The following is a 16,479-nucleotide window of genomic DNA, read 5'->3' as shown; positions in this document are numbered from 1 at the left end:
CACCTGTAATACTTTAACTACGGGGGCCACCTTTAATCACCCCCTATACGGGACGTAAGATTAAGATCCGACATACACTTACTTGTATTACTACCCATGTTGTGTACCTCCTGACCTGTCCCTGTGGTCTTGTCTATGTAGGGAAGACCATTCGACAATTCAGGGAGAGGATGGCACTACATCGTAGTGCCATTAAAAAGGCCTACGAGAAGGGCCAAAGTGAACAACCATTTGCGCGGCATTGTCTGGAAGTGAAACATAGTATAGCCAGCATTAGAGCTATTCTAATAGACCATGTACCAAAATCCCTAAGGGGTGGCAATAGGGATAAAGCACTACTACAAAGTGAAGCCAGGTGGATTTATACCCTGGGAACCATTTCCCCCAGAGGGTTAAACGAGAACCTGGGGCTCCAGTGTTTTTTATAGTTATACTCCTGGCGTAGGTATTATGGTATATACTGCTAAAATATATTGATATGTTATATACTATTATATGCTTTTTGGGTAGAGTTAGGACTACTAGATTATGTAACTGGTTATATGGCAAGATGCAGTAGAAACCTGTGTTACTGTATCCTATTGAAATCACACACAGTATGTTTTATGTCTTTATACTGTTGTCTTAAGTTAGTTTGCACATGTTACAGTATTTTAAATGTTGGTGGTATTACTTTTTTCAAACCCAACCTCACGGACATATCGGTTGTGAGTCCTGGTTGCTATGGTTCCCGCCTGCGACGCTGCGCACCGTGATGTCATCACCGAGAGACGCTGATGCGGACGGGGAGAGTGGGCTCGCGTGCGCACCGTGGAGCTGGCGAGTACGATTAGGGCTTCTTAGGATTTGATTCAGTTGGGTATATATGTATGTATATTTCACATCACTGTTTGCTTGGCCCTGAGGACGGAGTTTATCCTCCGAAACATGTCGGTCAGTTGTCAATAAATATGACACTTATTTAAATCTACTGATTGGAGTCTGGTGAGTGCAGCCTGAATTATCTTCTTCTTTATATCTATCTATCTATCTATCTATCTATCTATCTATCTATCTATATACACTGTATGAAAAGGGGCTCACCTCCCTCTTGTCTGTAGGGAGCGGAGTTGGATAGTGGTGGGGCTATGGGGGCTTCTGTATGGAGCCTTTGACTCAGACTGTCAGTGAGTCCAGCAGGTGGTTTTCCTGCTGGGCTACCCGGCTCTTCGGTGGCAGGATCATACAGAAAAGCGCCAGCGCGGCAACATGCGTAATGATGGCAGTAAAGCATGGACCACAGGGACTGGACAAAGTGATGGGGTAAAGGGAGGGTCTAGGGGGCCTGTTAATTGCTCTCCTATTTAAATTGAGCAGTTGGGATGTAGTTATGTGTCTCTCGACCCCCGGTCATTATACGTCGGGATCTCGGCCGATTCAGAGCCCGACGGTTGGCATGCCAACTAACTTTTACTAATCCCACTCATGGGTGTCCACGACACCCATAGAGTGGGAATAGAACCTGTGGCGAGCGCAGCAAGACTGCACGGGGCTTTGTTGCGCTCGCCTTACCCCCACCCACCCCCCGCCAGCAATCTAAACATCGGGATCCGGGCATCGGTGGTCGGTGGGATCCCAATCGGAGCTCTGCGCAAATGTCCACTTTGTCCTCCCCTGTCGCCGGGCCTGGTTTGGGAGCGGTACTGGCCTGCGTTCCTGGATGCAGAACTGGATATAACATGCATACAGGAGGCGTCTATTTACATCAGATGCCTCCTGCTGCATTAACATATGTTAGCATCCCTGCAGCCTGCAAGGATGCTAACAGCAACCACATGGAATTCGGCCCTGTGTACAGAGGCAATTAAAGATAAAGAAAGAGTAAACTCTAGAGATGAGCGGGTTCGGTTTCTCTGAATCCGAACCCGCACGAACTTCATGTTTTTTTTCACGGGTCCGAGCGACTCGGATCTTCCCGCCTTGCTCGGTTAACCCGAGCGCGCCCGAACGTCATCATGACGCTGTCGGATTCTCGCGAGACTCGGATTCTATATAAGGAGCCGTGCGTCGCCGCCATTTTCACACGTGCATTGAGATTGATAGGGAGAGGACGTGGCTGGCGTCCTCTCCATTTAGATTAGGAGAGAGAGAGAGAGATTGACCTGAGGCTGATACTGTAGAAGAGAGTGCAGAGTTTAGTGACTGACCACAGTGACCACCAGCAGTGCAGTTGTTTTATTTAATATATCCGTTCTCTGCCTGAAAAAAACGGTACACACAGTGACTCAGTCACATACCATATCTGTGTGCACTGCTCAGCCCAGTGTGCTGCATGCCTGCATCATCTATGTATATATTATATATCTGACTGTGCTCAGCTCACACAGCTTATAATTGTGGGGGAGACTGGGGAGCACTGCAGTGCCAGTTATAGGTTATAGCAGGAGCCAGGAGTACAAGACAGTCACATACCATATCTGTGTGCACTGCTCAGCCCAGTGTGCTGCATCATCTATGTATATATTATATATCTGACTGTGCTCAGCTCACACAGCTTATAATTGTGGGGGAGACTGGGGAGCACTGCAGTGCCAGTTATAGGTTATAGCAGGAGCCAGGAGTACATATTATATTAAAATTAAACAGTGCACACTTTTGCTGCAGGAGTGCCACTGCCAGTGTGACTGACCAGTGACCTGACCACACTGACCACCAGTATAGTTAGTAGTATACTATTTTGTGATTGCCTGAAAAAGTTAAACACTCGTCGTGTGACTTCACTTGTGTGGTGTTTTTTTTTTTATTCTATAAAAAACTCATTCTGCTGACAGACAGTGTCCAGCAGGTCCGTCATTATATAATATATATACCTGTCCGGCTGCAGTAGTGATATATATATATTTTTTATATCATTATTTATCATCCAGTCGCAGCAGACACAGTACGGTAGTTCACGGCTGTAGCTACCTCTGTGTCGGCACTCGGCAGTCCATCCATAATTGTATACCACCTACCCGTGGTTTTTTTTTCTTTCTTCTTTATACATACATACTACTACATCTCTTTATCAACCAGTCTATATTAGCAGCAGACACAGTACAGTACGGTAGTTCACGGCTGTGGCTACCTCTGTGTCGGCACTCGGCAGTCCGTCCATAATTGTATACCACCTAACCGTGGTTTTTTTTTCTTTCTTCTTTATACATACATACTACGACATCTCTTTATCAACCAGTCTATATTAGCAGCAGACACAGTACAGTACGGTAGTTCACGGCTGTGGCTACCTCTGTGTCGGCACTCGGCAGTCCGTCCATAATTGTATACCACCTAACCGTGGTTTTTTTTTCTTTCTTCTTCATACATACATACTACGACATCTCTTTATCAACCAGTCTATATTAGCAGCAGACACAGTACAGTACGGTAGTTCACGGCTGTGGCTACCTCTGTGTCGGCACTCGGCAGTCCGTCCATAATTGTATACCACCTACCCGTGGTTTTTTTTTCTTTCTTCTTCATACATACATACTACGACATCTCTTTATCAACCAGTCTATATTAGCAGCAGACACAGTACAGTACGGTAGTTCACGGCTGTGGCTACCTCTGTGTCGGCACTCGGCAGTCCGTCCATAATTGTATACCACCTAACCGTGGTTTTTTTTTCTTTCTTCTTCATACATACATACTACGACATCTCTTTATCAACCAGTCTATATTAGCAGCAGACACAGTACGGTAGTTCACGGCTGTAGCTACCTCTGTGTCGGCACTCGGCAGTCCGTCCATAATTGTATACTAGTATCCATCCATCTCCATTGTTTACCTGAGGTGCCTTTTAGTTGTGCCTATTAAAATATGGAGAACAAAAATGTTGAGGTTCCAAAATTAGGGAAAGATCAAGATCCACTTCCACCTCGTGCTGAAGCTGCTGCCACTAGTCATGGCCGAGACGATGAAATGCCAGCAACGTCGTCTGCCAAGGCCGATGCCCAATGTCATAGTACAGAGCATGTCAAATCCAAAACACCAAATATCAGTAAAAAAAGGACTCCAAAACCTAAAATAAAATTGTCGGAGGAGAAGCGTAAACTTGCCAATATGCCATTTACCACACGGAGTGGCAAGGAACGGCTGAGGCCCTGGCCTATGTTCATGGCTTGTGGTTCAGCTTCACATGAGGATGGAGGCACTCAGCCTCTCGCTAGAAAAATGAAAAGACTCAAGCTGGCAAAAGCAGTAGCACCGCAAAGAACTGTGCGTTCTTCGAAATCCCAAATCCACAAGGAGAGTCCAATTGTGTCGGTTGCGATGCCTGACCTTCCCAACACTGGACGTGAAGAGCATGCGCCTTCCACCATTTGCACGCCCCCTGCAAGTGCTGGAAGGAGCACCCGCAGTCCAGTTCCTGATAGTCAGATTGAAGATGTCAGTGTTGAAGTACACCAGGATGAGGAGGATATGGGTGTTGCTGGCGCTGGGGAGGAAATTGACCAGGAGGATTCTGATGGTGAGGTGGTTTGTTTAAGTCAGGCACCCGGGGAGACACCTGTTGTCCGTGGGAGGAATATGGCCGTTGACATGCCTGGTGAAAATACCAAAAAAATCAGCTCTTCGGTGTGGAACTATTTCAACAGAAATGCGGACAACAGGTGTCAAGCCGTGTGTTCCCTTTGTCAAGCTGTAATAAGTAGGGGTAAGGACGTTAACCACCTCGGAACATCCTCCCTTATACGTCACCTGCAGCGCATTCATAATAAGTCAGTGACAAGTTCAAAAACTTTGGGTGACAGCGGAAGCAGTCCACTGACCAGTAAATCCCTTCCTCTTGTAACCAAGCTCACGCAAACCACCCCACCAACTCCCTCAGTGTCAATTTCCTCCTTCCCCAGGAATGCCAATAGTCCTGCAGGCAATGTCACTGGCAATTCTGACGAGTCCTCTCCTGCCTGGGATTCCTCCGATGCATCCTTGCGTGTAACGCCTACTGCTGCTGGCGCTGCTGTTGTTGCTGCTGGGAGTCGATGGTCATCCCAGAGGGGAAGTCGTAAGCCCACTTGTACTACTTCCAGTAAGCAATTGACTGTTCAACAGTCCTTTGCGAGGAAGATGAAATATCACAGCAGTCATCCTGCTGCAAAGCGGATAACTGAGGCCTTGACAACTATGTTGGTGTTAGACGTGCGTCCGGTATCCGCCGTTAGTTCACAGGGAACTAGACAATTTATTGAGGCAGTGTGCCCCCGTTACCAAATACCATCTAGGTTCCACTTCTCTAGGCAGGCGATACCGAGAATGTACACGGACGTCAGAAAAAGACTCACCAGTGTCCTAAAAAATGCAGTTGTACCCAATGTCCACTTAACCACGGACATGTGGACAAGTGGAGCAGGGCAGGGTCAGGACTATATGACTGTGACAGCCCACTGGGTAGATGTATGGACTCCCGCCGCAAGAACAGCAGCGGCGGCACCAGTAGCAGCATCTCGCAAACGCCAACTCTTTCCTAGACAGGCTACGCTTTGTATCACCGGTTTCCAGAATACGCACACAGCTGAAAACCTCTTACGGCAACTGAGGAAGATCATCGCGGAATGGCTTACCCCAATTGGACTCTCCTGTGGATTTGTGGCATCGGACAACGCCAGCAATATTGTGTGTGCATTAAATATGGGCAAATTCCAGCACGTCCCATGTTTTGCACATACCTTGAATTTGGTGGTGCAGAATTATTTAAAAAACGACAGGGGCGTGCAAGAGATGCTGTCGGTGGCCAGAAAAATTGCGGGACACTTTCGGCGTACAGGCACCACGTACAGAAGACTGGAGCACCACCAAAAACTACTGAACCTGCCCTGCCATCATCTGAAGCAAGAAGTGGTAACGAGGTGGAATTCAACCCTCTATATGCTTCAGAGGTTGGAGGAGCAGCAAAAGGCCATTCAAGCCTATACAATTGAGCACGATATATGAGGTGGAATGCACCTGTCTCAAGCGCAGTGGAGAATGATTTCAACGTTGTGCAAGGTTCTGATGCCCTTTGAACTTGCCACACGTGAAGTCAGTTCAGACACTGCCAGCCTGAGTCAGGTCATTCCCCTCATCAGGCTTTTGCAGAAGAAGCTGGAGACATTGAAGGAGGAGCTAACACGGAGCGATTCCGCTAGGCATGTGGGACTTGTGGATGGAGCCCTTAATTCGCTTAACAAGGATTCACGGGTGGTCAATCTGTTGAAATCAGAGCACTACATTTTGGCCACCGTGCTCGATCCTAGATTTAAAGCCTACCTTGGATCTCTCTTTCCGGCAGACACAAGTCTGCTGGGGTTGAAAGACCTGCTGGTGAGAAAATTGTCAAGTCAAGCGGAACGCGACCTGTCAACATCTCCTCCTTCACATTCTCCCGCAACTGGGGGTGCGAGGAAAAGGCTCAGAATTCCGAGCCCACCCGCTGGCGGTGATGCAGGGCAGTCTGGAGCGACTGCTGATGCTGACATCTGGTCCGGACTGAAGGACCTGACAACGATTACGGACATGTCGTCTACTGTCACTGCATATGATTCTCTCACCATTGAAAGAATGGTGGAGGATTATATGAGTGACCGCATCCAAGTAGGCACGTCACACAGTCCATACTTATACTGGCAGGAAAAAGAGGCAATTTGGAGGCCATTGCACAAACTGGCTTTATTCTACCTAAGTTGCCCTCCCACAAGTGTGTACTCCGAAAGAGTGTTTAGAGCCGCCGCTCACCTTGTCAGCAATCGGCGTACGAGGTTACATCCAGAAAATGTGGAGAAGATGATGTTCATTAAAATGAATTATAATCAATTCCTCCGCGGAGACATTGACCAGCAGCAATTGCCTCCACAAAGTACACAGGGAGCTGAGATGGTGGATTCCAGTGGGGACGAATTGATAATCTGTGAGGAGGGGGATGTACACGGTGATATATCGGAGGGTGATGATGAGGTGGACATCTTGCCTCTGTAGAGCCAGTTTGTGCAAGGAGAGATTAATTGCTTCTTTTTTGGGGGGGTCCAAACCAACCCGTCATATCAGTCACAGTCGTGTGGCAGACCCTGTCACTGAAATGATGGGTTGGTTAAAGTGTGCATGTCCTGTTTTGTTTATACAACATAAGGGTGGGTGGGAGGGCCCAAGGACAATTCCATCTTGCACCTCTTTTTTCTTTTATTTTTCTTTGCGTCATGTGCTGTTTGGGGAGGGTTTTTTGGAAGGGACATCCTGCGTGACACTGCAGTGCCACTCCTAAATGGGCCCGGTGTTTGTGTCGGCCACTAGGGTCGCTTATCTTACTCACACAGTCAGCTACCTCATTGCGCCTCTTTTTTTCTTTGCGTCATGTGCTGATTGGGGAGGGTTTTTTGGAAGGGACATCCTGCGTGACACTGCAGTGCCACTCCTAGATGGGCCAGGTGTTTGTGTCGGCCACTAGTGTCGCTTAGCTTAGTCATCCAGCGACCTTGGTGCAAATTTTAGGACTAAAAATAATATTGTGAGGTGTGAGGTATTCAGAATAGACTGAAAATGAGTGGAAATTATGGTTTTTGAGGTTAATAATAATATGGGATCAAAATGACCCCCAAATTCTATGATTTAAGCTGTTTTTTAGTGTTTTTTTAAAAAAACACCCGAATCCAAAACACACCCGAATCCGACAAAAAAAATTCGGTGAGGTTTTGCCAAAACGCGGTCGAACCCAAAACACGGCCGCGGAACCGAACCCAAAACCAAAACACAAAACCCGAAAAATTTCAGGCGCTCATCTCTAGTACTCTAGGACTCTGTTATCTAATGTTGCTCTCAGTGATGCTAAGCAGTAATTAATAGTAATGCTCATATACTGTATATACTGTGATACATTTCCAGACTGCTACAAACAGCAGTACTACAGATAAATAACCTGGTTTCAGCATAGGAGGTACACTGTGTCACTTTGCCGCTCACCTTATTTCGGAATATAATGAAGAGGAATAGTGAGACGGCAAGGTAATTGCAATTTACAAAAGATTTTCGGGAATTAGAGTCATGCCATATGAGTGATTAAAAAGCTGCCTGTTAAATAAGGCATTAGTCCAGGTATGTCCAAACTGCGGCCCTCCAGCTGTTGCAAAACTACATATCCCAGCATGCCCTGCCACAGTTTTGCTGTCAGAGAATGCTAAAGCTGTGTCAGTGCATGCTGGGATGTGTAGTTTCTCAACAGCTGGAGGGCCATAGTTTGGACATGCCTGCATTAGTCAGTCTCCATTCATTACTTTGTATCAGTGCTTTATTGATTAGGCATCGGACTTAGCGTGTCAGCATTTTAACTGCTTGTGTGACACAACCCTGGTAGTTATGTTATTTTGCACTACTGACAATCAGGTTATCTCATAGAACAGCAGGGCCAAACAGGGAGTTCTACGGCTGTGGTCACAAAACACGTCAAAAGATAATCTTCATTGTCAACTGTAACACAAAAAGAAAAATTGCTTTGTGAAATAACACAATGAAAGCCTGTAGGGTCACTAAAACTACAATACAAGTTACCTTATTTAAAAAAAATAATAATAACATTCAAAAGTAATGTGAAGTTTCCCTATACCTTATTTCCATAGGGAAATTGACATTTGTCATTGTGTTAATGTTTAGCTAGCAACAAGCTTTTGTCCTCTGTTATCAGCCGTTATTTAGTAAATAGTAACACGCTGCAGCGTCCATCCATGAGACCGCTGGCGGGAAATCTACTATGTGTAGAACAGTAATAGCTTTCAATCAAACCTTTATATTAAATATCTGTTCTGATACGTCACATAAAACATTAACATATACACAGGGCCGGTGTTAGGGTGTTTGGCGCCCTCCTGCAAAATATAAATTTGCGCCCTCCCATACTTTACATGCAGGGCCGGGGGGTTACCATGGCCTCTTGGGCCTCTGAGCTGCAGAAGATCCGTGTAAGCCTATGGATGTGAACTCTCTGCCCACACACACTCTGTGCAGCGCTAGTTACGGCCCTGCACACAGACAGTGCCGTAACTAGACATTTTAGCACTGTGTGCAAGAGAGGGCATTGCCCCTCCCTGTATGTAAAATAGGGGCAGTGCGCACCGCAGGCGCTTGCAAAAAATATAGGTCGTGGCTTCATGGGGAAGGGGTGTGGCCACAAAATAATACCAATTCATATTACATATTATAGTAGTCTCCATTATTCAAACTACGCCGCACAGCAGCGCCACTACACCAGGTAGAGCCCCTTTTACACATTATGGCGGACAGATTTCCCTTTTTACACATTACGGCAGACAGCGCCCCCTTTTTACACATTACAGCAGACAGTCCCCCTTTTTACACATTACGGCAAACAGTGTCCCCTTTTTACACATTACGGCAGACAGCGTCCCCTTTTTTACACATTACGGCAGACAGCGTCCCCCTTTTTACACATTACGGCAGACAGCGTCCCCCTTTTTACACATTACAGCAGACAGCGTCCCCCTATTTACACATTACGGCAGACAGCGTCCCCTTTTTACACATTACGGCTCTGCATACCGATACACACACACATAAATACAAACACATACACACACACACACACACACACACACACACTCTCTTTACATCCCCTTACCACAATCTTGCTGGCCAGATCTTCAACAGTCCGCTAGCCTGGTCCTGTGTAGCCCCGCCCCCTTTGTCCGTGTAGCTCCGCCCCCTTTCGGCAGAACAAACACTGACCTGTAACAACACACTTATTACGGTACCGGCCTCTTGTCTTCTTCCCTACACGTTGTGAGCAACTACTAGTATAGTATAATGGGCTCTGAGAATCGTACCTTCTTTATTATCTGACCTTCGTCCTCTTCACAGGAATAAGGGATCAATCCATGAATTACCAATAAAACAAACATGTATTTTATTTCCCAATAACAGGACTCTCATATACTTGTACGGTATAATAAAACATAGAAGGCAATAGATGGCATTGAATACAGTTCTATTATATACAATACATTTTTTATACTACCATGCAACAGCATTCCATCATACACTTAACGAAATGAATATAAGTTCTTGCTTTATTTTACTGCATATTAGGGATCTCAGTAGATCTCGGTCCTGGAGGGTAAGAAAGGTTAGGATATAAACCACAAATAAGCCCACATATATTTTGCATGAATACCCTTGCAGTGTGCCAGATACAATACAATATTTTAACCAGCAAGACTTCTAAGTATCTGGAATTGTATCTATTCTACACTCTATACTAAATAGTCTAATAACCCTTAAGTATTTATACTGCGCAGTGAACTATGGCCATTCAGTTGGTGCACATGGAGTCTTTTAAGCATTAATGCATTACAGATGAAGCTCAGTGAATGGGATCCTTGTTTATATTGTAGAGTTACTCCTGAATAGATACTCCTAATAATTCCTCGTATCCTATCCAACATGCGCGGATGCTGCGGTCCTCAGCAGTTACTGTCATCTAAATAACTTTGACTACCAGGAAGTGTTCATTGGCTGTAGGATTTATTAGATTATTTGATGTATGTATATCTCAAAATGTGTGTAATTCTCTTGTCTACTCTGTACTGGGTTGGTTACCTTGAAGACCACCTGAAGAAAGCTGATGTAAATTATTTTGTTCTTTTTATTTCCTTTACTGTAGTTTTCTACAATGTGCAAGGAAGGCTCACTGACTCTACCGCAGCGTGTCAAGATAGCAAAGAGAACGGCTTTATAACTATCAATCTGTGTGTGCAGAGGTAAATCTCAATCAGAATAAATATTACAATATTATATCCAGTTAACTGTTATTGTTTCTTCTTACTGGTTATTATTTTCCTTTCATTACTGACAGCCAGTTTATGTTAGGAATATCCCTCATCTGTCACTCATGGATTAAATGCATGTGGAGTCGTGAGGTGTTGCAGCAATGTTCCTTCAGGGAGAGTTAGCTGTGAACGTTGTTTCACCAGTTCTCAGGCATTAGGGCACTGTACTGATAAATCTAGGTATTTCCTTTTCTATTTTATAATTTATCAAAGTTTTAGTGCGGAGAAATGTCGGACCTTGATAACTCTCTGTAGTGTACTGCTCTCCTAATCCACTGCCTCTCTATTTCTCTTTCTGTCAGCCTCTAACCTGGTACGGAGTCTCAATGAACTACCTCCCGTTCTCCCTTGTCCTGTCACTCACATATACCGGGTCCCTGTTAGCCAGGGCAGGGTAGCCGATTCTTCCTTTGTTACGTCCCTCAGGGTGTATCCCCAGGGCGTTTTCTCCAGTCGGTCCGCCCAAGGTACCTCCTCTATCCCCGTCGTCACCTCACGGACCTCCTCTTTCAGTCAGATCCAAAGCCGGAGACTCGTTGTGCTGCACGGGATCCCTGGAGGCAGCGTCAGGTATGTGTCCGGGTGTCCCTCTGTCACGATTACCGGCTGAAGCTCCCTCTCTCTTTACTTGACTCTCTCGCGGTCACAGGAACACAGCTCCGGCGTTCACTCTCTCCTCCGCCGTCAGCCAGGACATCCCACCGGCCCGCTCTGTGACCACACACTGTGCCAGGGACAGCTGCCGCACCTCCGTATTCCGAGATCACCTCAGCACCACACACACTCCTTTTCAGTTTTTGATTCTTTTATAGGCTCCGTTCAAATGCCCGGATCAGTCCCGCCGTTATTTTTCCTGCACACGCCGACTATATCTTAGGCTTATAGGGGACCAGAGCTCCCCTATAGTCAGGTTAATAAGCAAGTCTGAAAGTCACGAGCCTGTCTAACCCCATGGCCGTTAACTGCTCGGCCTGTCCCATTTACCCTCCATGAGGGTTATAAACTGCTTCATAAGTTCTTTGCCCTCTATGAGGGTAACATAACCTTTAATATAATACTTTTAATTTATATTTCAATATTAATATTTTATAGTTATATTAACATTCTATTAACTGCTCAAATTAACTTATTACAAGAACAGGGTATTACAGACCCTCCTCTCACTGTCACAGGAGAGAGAGGAGTCATGCTGCCAGCGCTGCTGCGGCTGCCTGTCAGTGAGACAGGGCAGGCGCAGCAGCAGCAGGGGGGACAGGACGGCGCTTCAGCAGGGATGCAGAGCAGTGAAGGCGCCTCTCCTGCCCGGCGCCTACCTGCTCTGCATCCCTTTGCTGAGCGGGTAGTGCCGAGCCTGCATATACAGTACTGTATATAATTTACATAAGCCAGCTTGCTTCTCAGGTTTAGGGGGAAATGTATCAAGCCTTCTAAAGGGGTTCCAATGCACAGATAGACAATGTCTAGATAGAGAGTCAATAGGTCAACCCATACCTCCCAACTTTTGGCTTGTCGATAGCGGGACTCCATCCGAAAAAGGGGGCGTGGCCTCGACCGTGATGGGCGTGGCCTCACTCGAGTGGCCGTGGCCTGGCCAAACGGTCCGTTTTTTTCCCTTTAGGGGGCGTGCCCAGCGCTCCCCCAGCAGCTGGGCAGCCCCCGCTCCCCTCCTAGCTCTGAATACATGCCGTGCACATGCGCACAGCATGTATTCAGTGATCACCGGCTGCTTTGCAGAGCAGAGCAGCGGGTGATCAAAGCCTCCCCCAACTGCCCCCCCACCCCACCCGCGGGACACTGCTGCCCGCGGGTGGGACAGCGGGACAGGGTCCGAATAGCGGGACTGTCCCGCTGAAAGCGGGACAGTTGGGAGGTATGGTCAACCCCATATGGTCGACATGGTCAAAAGGTCGAAAGTGCATTCCCACCTTTACTAGGCTTAAAGAAATGGACAGCTGACCACCCGATTAATGTCAATAGTCGCACAGGCATCCTAAACTGCATGCAGATCGTCTCGTCTCTATGTGTGTTAGCTGTTGTACATGAGTGTGCTTAGCAATGGACAAACGTTACTTTGGGAGAGACCTTTGCAGGGCATTTGAACAGCCCAGACTGATACAGTGGTTACATTCATTCATGTCTGTCTGCTCTGTGCACACAGAGGTTTATATAGCATCGCAGGCTGCTGCGGACACTTTAGCACCTTTATCTGTAGTCACGTCAGCGACTGGTGCACAGGCCTGCGTCTGACTGTGCAAGGGCTGAGTCGCCCACTTACTGCCTCTTTAGACGCAACCATCAGTCGTGCCATTGGATCTTGCACCTGCCCCATGCTAGGTGTATATTCTCCATCAGAGCATGGCCTTTAATGTGAGCGATAGCCTCTGAGTTTTGCAACACGCCTGCGACACTCATATAACATTTCCCAACACTGACCATCTTTGTGCACCTAAATAGCCGCCTGAAAGTCCCCGCCCAGGAACGGCCAGAACATTTTCAATAAACTTCTGAGACCATGCGTTTCAATTGCAACTGCAGTTGCTAATAAGGACCTGAGACCAGCTGCCAATGAGACTGAGATGTACTTATAGCAGCAGTGGTCAACCCGTGGCTCTTGAGTCACATGTGGCTCTTTCTTTATTCAAATGTGGCTCCTGACACTTAAGGTCCACAACAGACCTAGAAACCGCTGCACCCCAGAAAGACACGCAGCAGCACTATGGGGACTGACAACTGAGGGACCCAGATACTAGAGGTGAGACACCCACTGGCAAACAAAGGACACATAAGGGGCTGCTGCAATACCAAGAGTTGGGGGGGAGCTGTAGTGACATATGAGAGTGGGCTGGAGGGACACAAGGGAGAGCTGACTGGAATGATACAGGAGGGTGCTGACAGGAGTGACACATGGGAGGACTGAATGGAGTAACACAGGAGGGTGCTGGCAGGAGTGACAAATGGGGAAGTTGGCTGAAGTGACACAGGAGGGTCCTAGCAGCAGTGACACATGGGAGAACTGACTGGAGTGACACAGGAGGGTGCTGGCAGGAGTGACACATGGGAGAACTGACTGGAGTGACACAGGAGGGTGCTGGCAGGAGTGACACATGGGAGGACTGAATGGAGTAACACAGGAGGGTGCTGGCAGGAGTGACAAATGGGGAAGTTGGCTGAAGTGACACAGGAGGGTCCTAGCAGCAGTGACACATGGGAGAACTGACTGGAGTGACACAGGAGGGTGCTGGCAGGAGTGACACATGGGAGAACTGACTGGAGTGACACAGGAGGGTGCTGGCAGGAGTCACACATGGGAGAACTGACTGGAGTGACACAGGAGGGTGCTGGCAGGAGTCACACATGGGGTAGCTGGCTGGAGTGACACAGGAGGGTGCTGGCAGGAGTCACACATGGGAGAACTGACTGGAGTGACACAGGAGGGTGCTGGCAGGAGTCACACATGGGAGAACTGACTGGAGTGACACAGGAGGGTGCTGGCAGGAGTGACACATGGGAGAACTGACTGGAGTGACACAGGAGGGTGCTGGCTGAAGTGACACAGGAGGGTCCTAGCAGGAGTGACACATGGGAGAACTGACTGGAATGACACAGGAGGGTGCTGGCAGGAGTCACACATGGGGTAGCTGGCTGGAGTGACACAGGAGGGTGCTGGCAGGAGTCACACATGGAAGAACTGACTGGAGTGATACAGGAGGGTGCTGGCAGGAGTGACACATGGGAGAACTGACTGGAGTGACACAGGAGGGTGCTGGCTGAAGTGACACAGGAGGGTCCTAGCAGGAGTGACACATGGGAGAACTGACTGGAATGACACAGGAGGGTGCTGGCAGGAGTCACACATGGGGTAGCTGGCTGGAGTGACACAGGAGGGTGCTGGCAGGAGTCACACATGGGGGAGCTGGCTGGAGTGACACAGGGGGGTGCTGGCAGGAGTCACACATGGGGGAGATGGCTGGAGTGACACAGGAGGATGCTGGCAGGAGTCACACATGGGGGAGCTGACTGGAGTGGCATAGGAGGGTGCTGGCTGGAGTGACACATGGGGAAGCTGAAGTGTATTATGTGAATCTGTCTTTTTTAATATATTTTATGTGGATCTGGCTTTTCAATTATTTTATGTGGAAGTGGCTTTTTCAATATATTGTATGTTGGATCTGGCTTTAAAATGTATTTTATGTGGCTCTAGCTTTTTCAATGTATTTCTAGCAGACACAAGGCCACACCCCATTTTTGCATATGCACTTTTGATTCGATGTTGGCTCTTAGATGTACAGTACCTAATGAAGATTTTTTGGCTCTCTGTCTCTGACTGGTTGGCCACCCCTACCTTAGAGCGTCTAAAGTGGAGAGAGTGAAGCTGGGTACATACTGGAGCTACGGGGATTCATTCCGATATCAGCCTGGATTGCCCATACACATTGGGGCGACTTCAATGAAGTACCAAATGATCATGTTCCGTCCTTCATTAGCATACTACAGGACTCTACCGATATTGTCAGGTTTGATGTGTGCAGCACATCAAACCTGAAGATGTCACTAGGGACTGCGGGCATCCTCATATCGGGCATACACACTGCCAATATGCTAGGAATTGAGTGATATGTCGTCTGATCCGGTGGATTGCATCGACATTTCGCTCAGCATGTACCCAGCTGTAACCTACCAACCAATTGGTTAATGTAATTTCTCTTACGTCCTAGAGGATGCTGGGGACTCCGTAAGGACCATGGGGATAGACGGGCTCCGCAGGAGACATGGGCACTTTAAGAAAGAACTTTAGGTATGGTTGTGCACTGGCTCCTCCCTCTATGCCCCTCCTCCAGACCTCAGTTTATTACTGTGCCCAGAGGAGACTGGGTGCATTACAGGGAGCTCTCCTGATTTTCCTGAAAAGAAAGTATTTTGTTAGGTTTTTTATTTTCAGACTCCCTGCATCGAGGGACTGAGGGGAGAGAAACAGACCTACTTTAATGTTAGGCTCTGTTTCTTAGGCTACTGGACACCATTAGCTCCAGAGGGATCGGTACGCAGGTCTCACCCTCGCCGTCCGTCCCAGAGCCGCGCCGCCGTCCTCCTCGCAGAGCCGAAAGATAGAAGCCGGGTGAGTATGAGAAGAAAGAAGACTTCAGAGGCGGCAGAAGACTTCAGATCTTCAGTGAGGTAACATTGCCATTGCTCCCACACAGACACACAGAGGCAGACACTGTAAGGGTGCAGGGCGCAGGGCGCCCTGGGCAACAATATGAACCTCAATCTCTGGCAAAAATTTATATATACGGGCTGGGCACTGTATATATAAGAGCCCCCGCCAGTTTTTTCAATATTTTAGCGGGACCGAAGCCCGCCGCTGAGGGGGCGGAGCTTGTTCCTCAGCACTCACAGGCGCCATTTTCTCCACAGCACAGCGCTGAGAGGAAGCTCCCCGGACTCTCCCCTGCTTACACGGTGAAAGAGGGTTTTAAAGAAGGGGGGGGGGGCACATAATTTGGCGCAAAATATATGATTACAGCGCTATCTGGGTAAATATATTGGGGTAAATTTACTAAGATGGGAGTTCTATTTAAGATGGGATGGTGCCAGTAGCAACCAATCAGATTCCAGGTATTATCTTCTAGAAGGTGCTAGATAAATGAGA

The sequence above is a fragment of the Pseudophryne corroboree genome, chromosome 4 (genome assembly GCF_028390025.1).
Source record: "Pseudophryne corroboree isolate aPseCor3 chromosome 4, aPseCor3.hap2, whole genome shotgun sequence".
NCBI lineage: Eukaryota > Metazoa > Chordata > Amphibia > Anura > Myobatrachidae > Pseudophryne > Pseudophryne corroboree.
The sequence above is the reverse complement of the archived record's forward strand: the minus strand, read 5'-3'. Positions refer to the sequence as shown.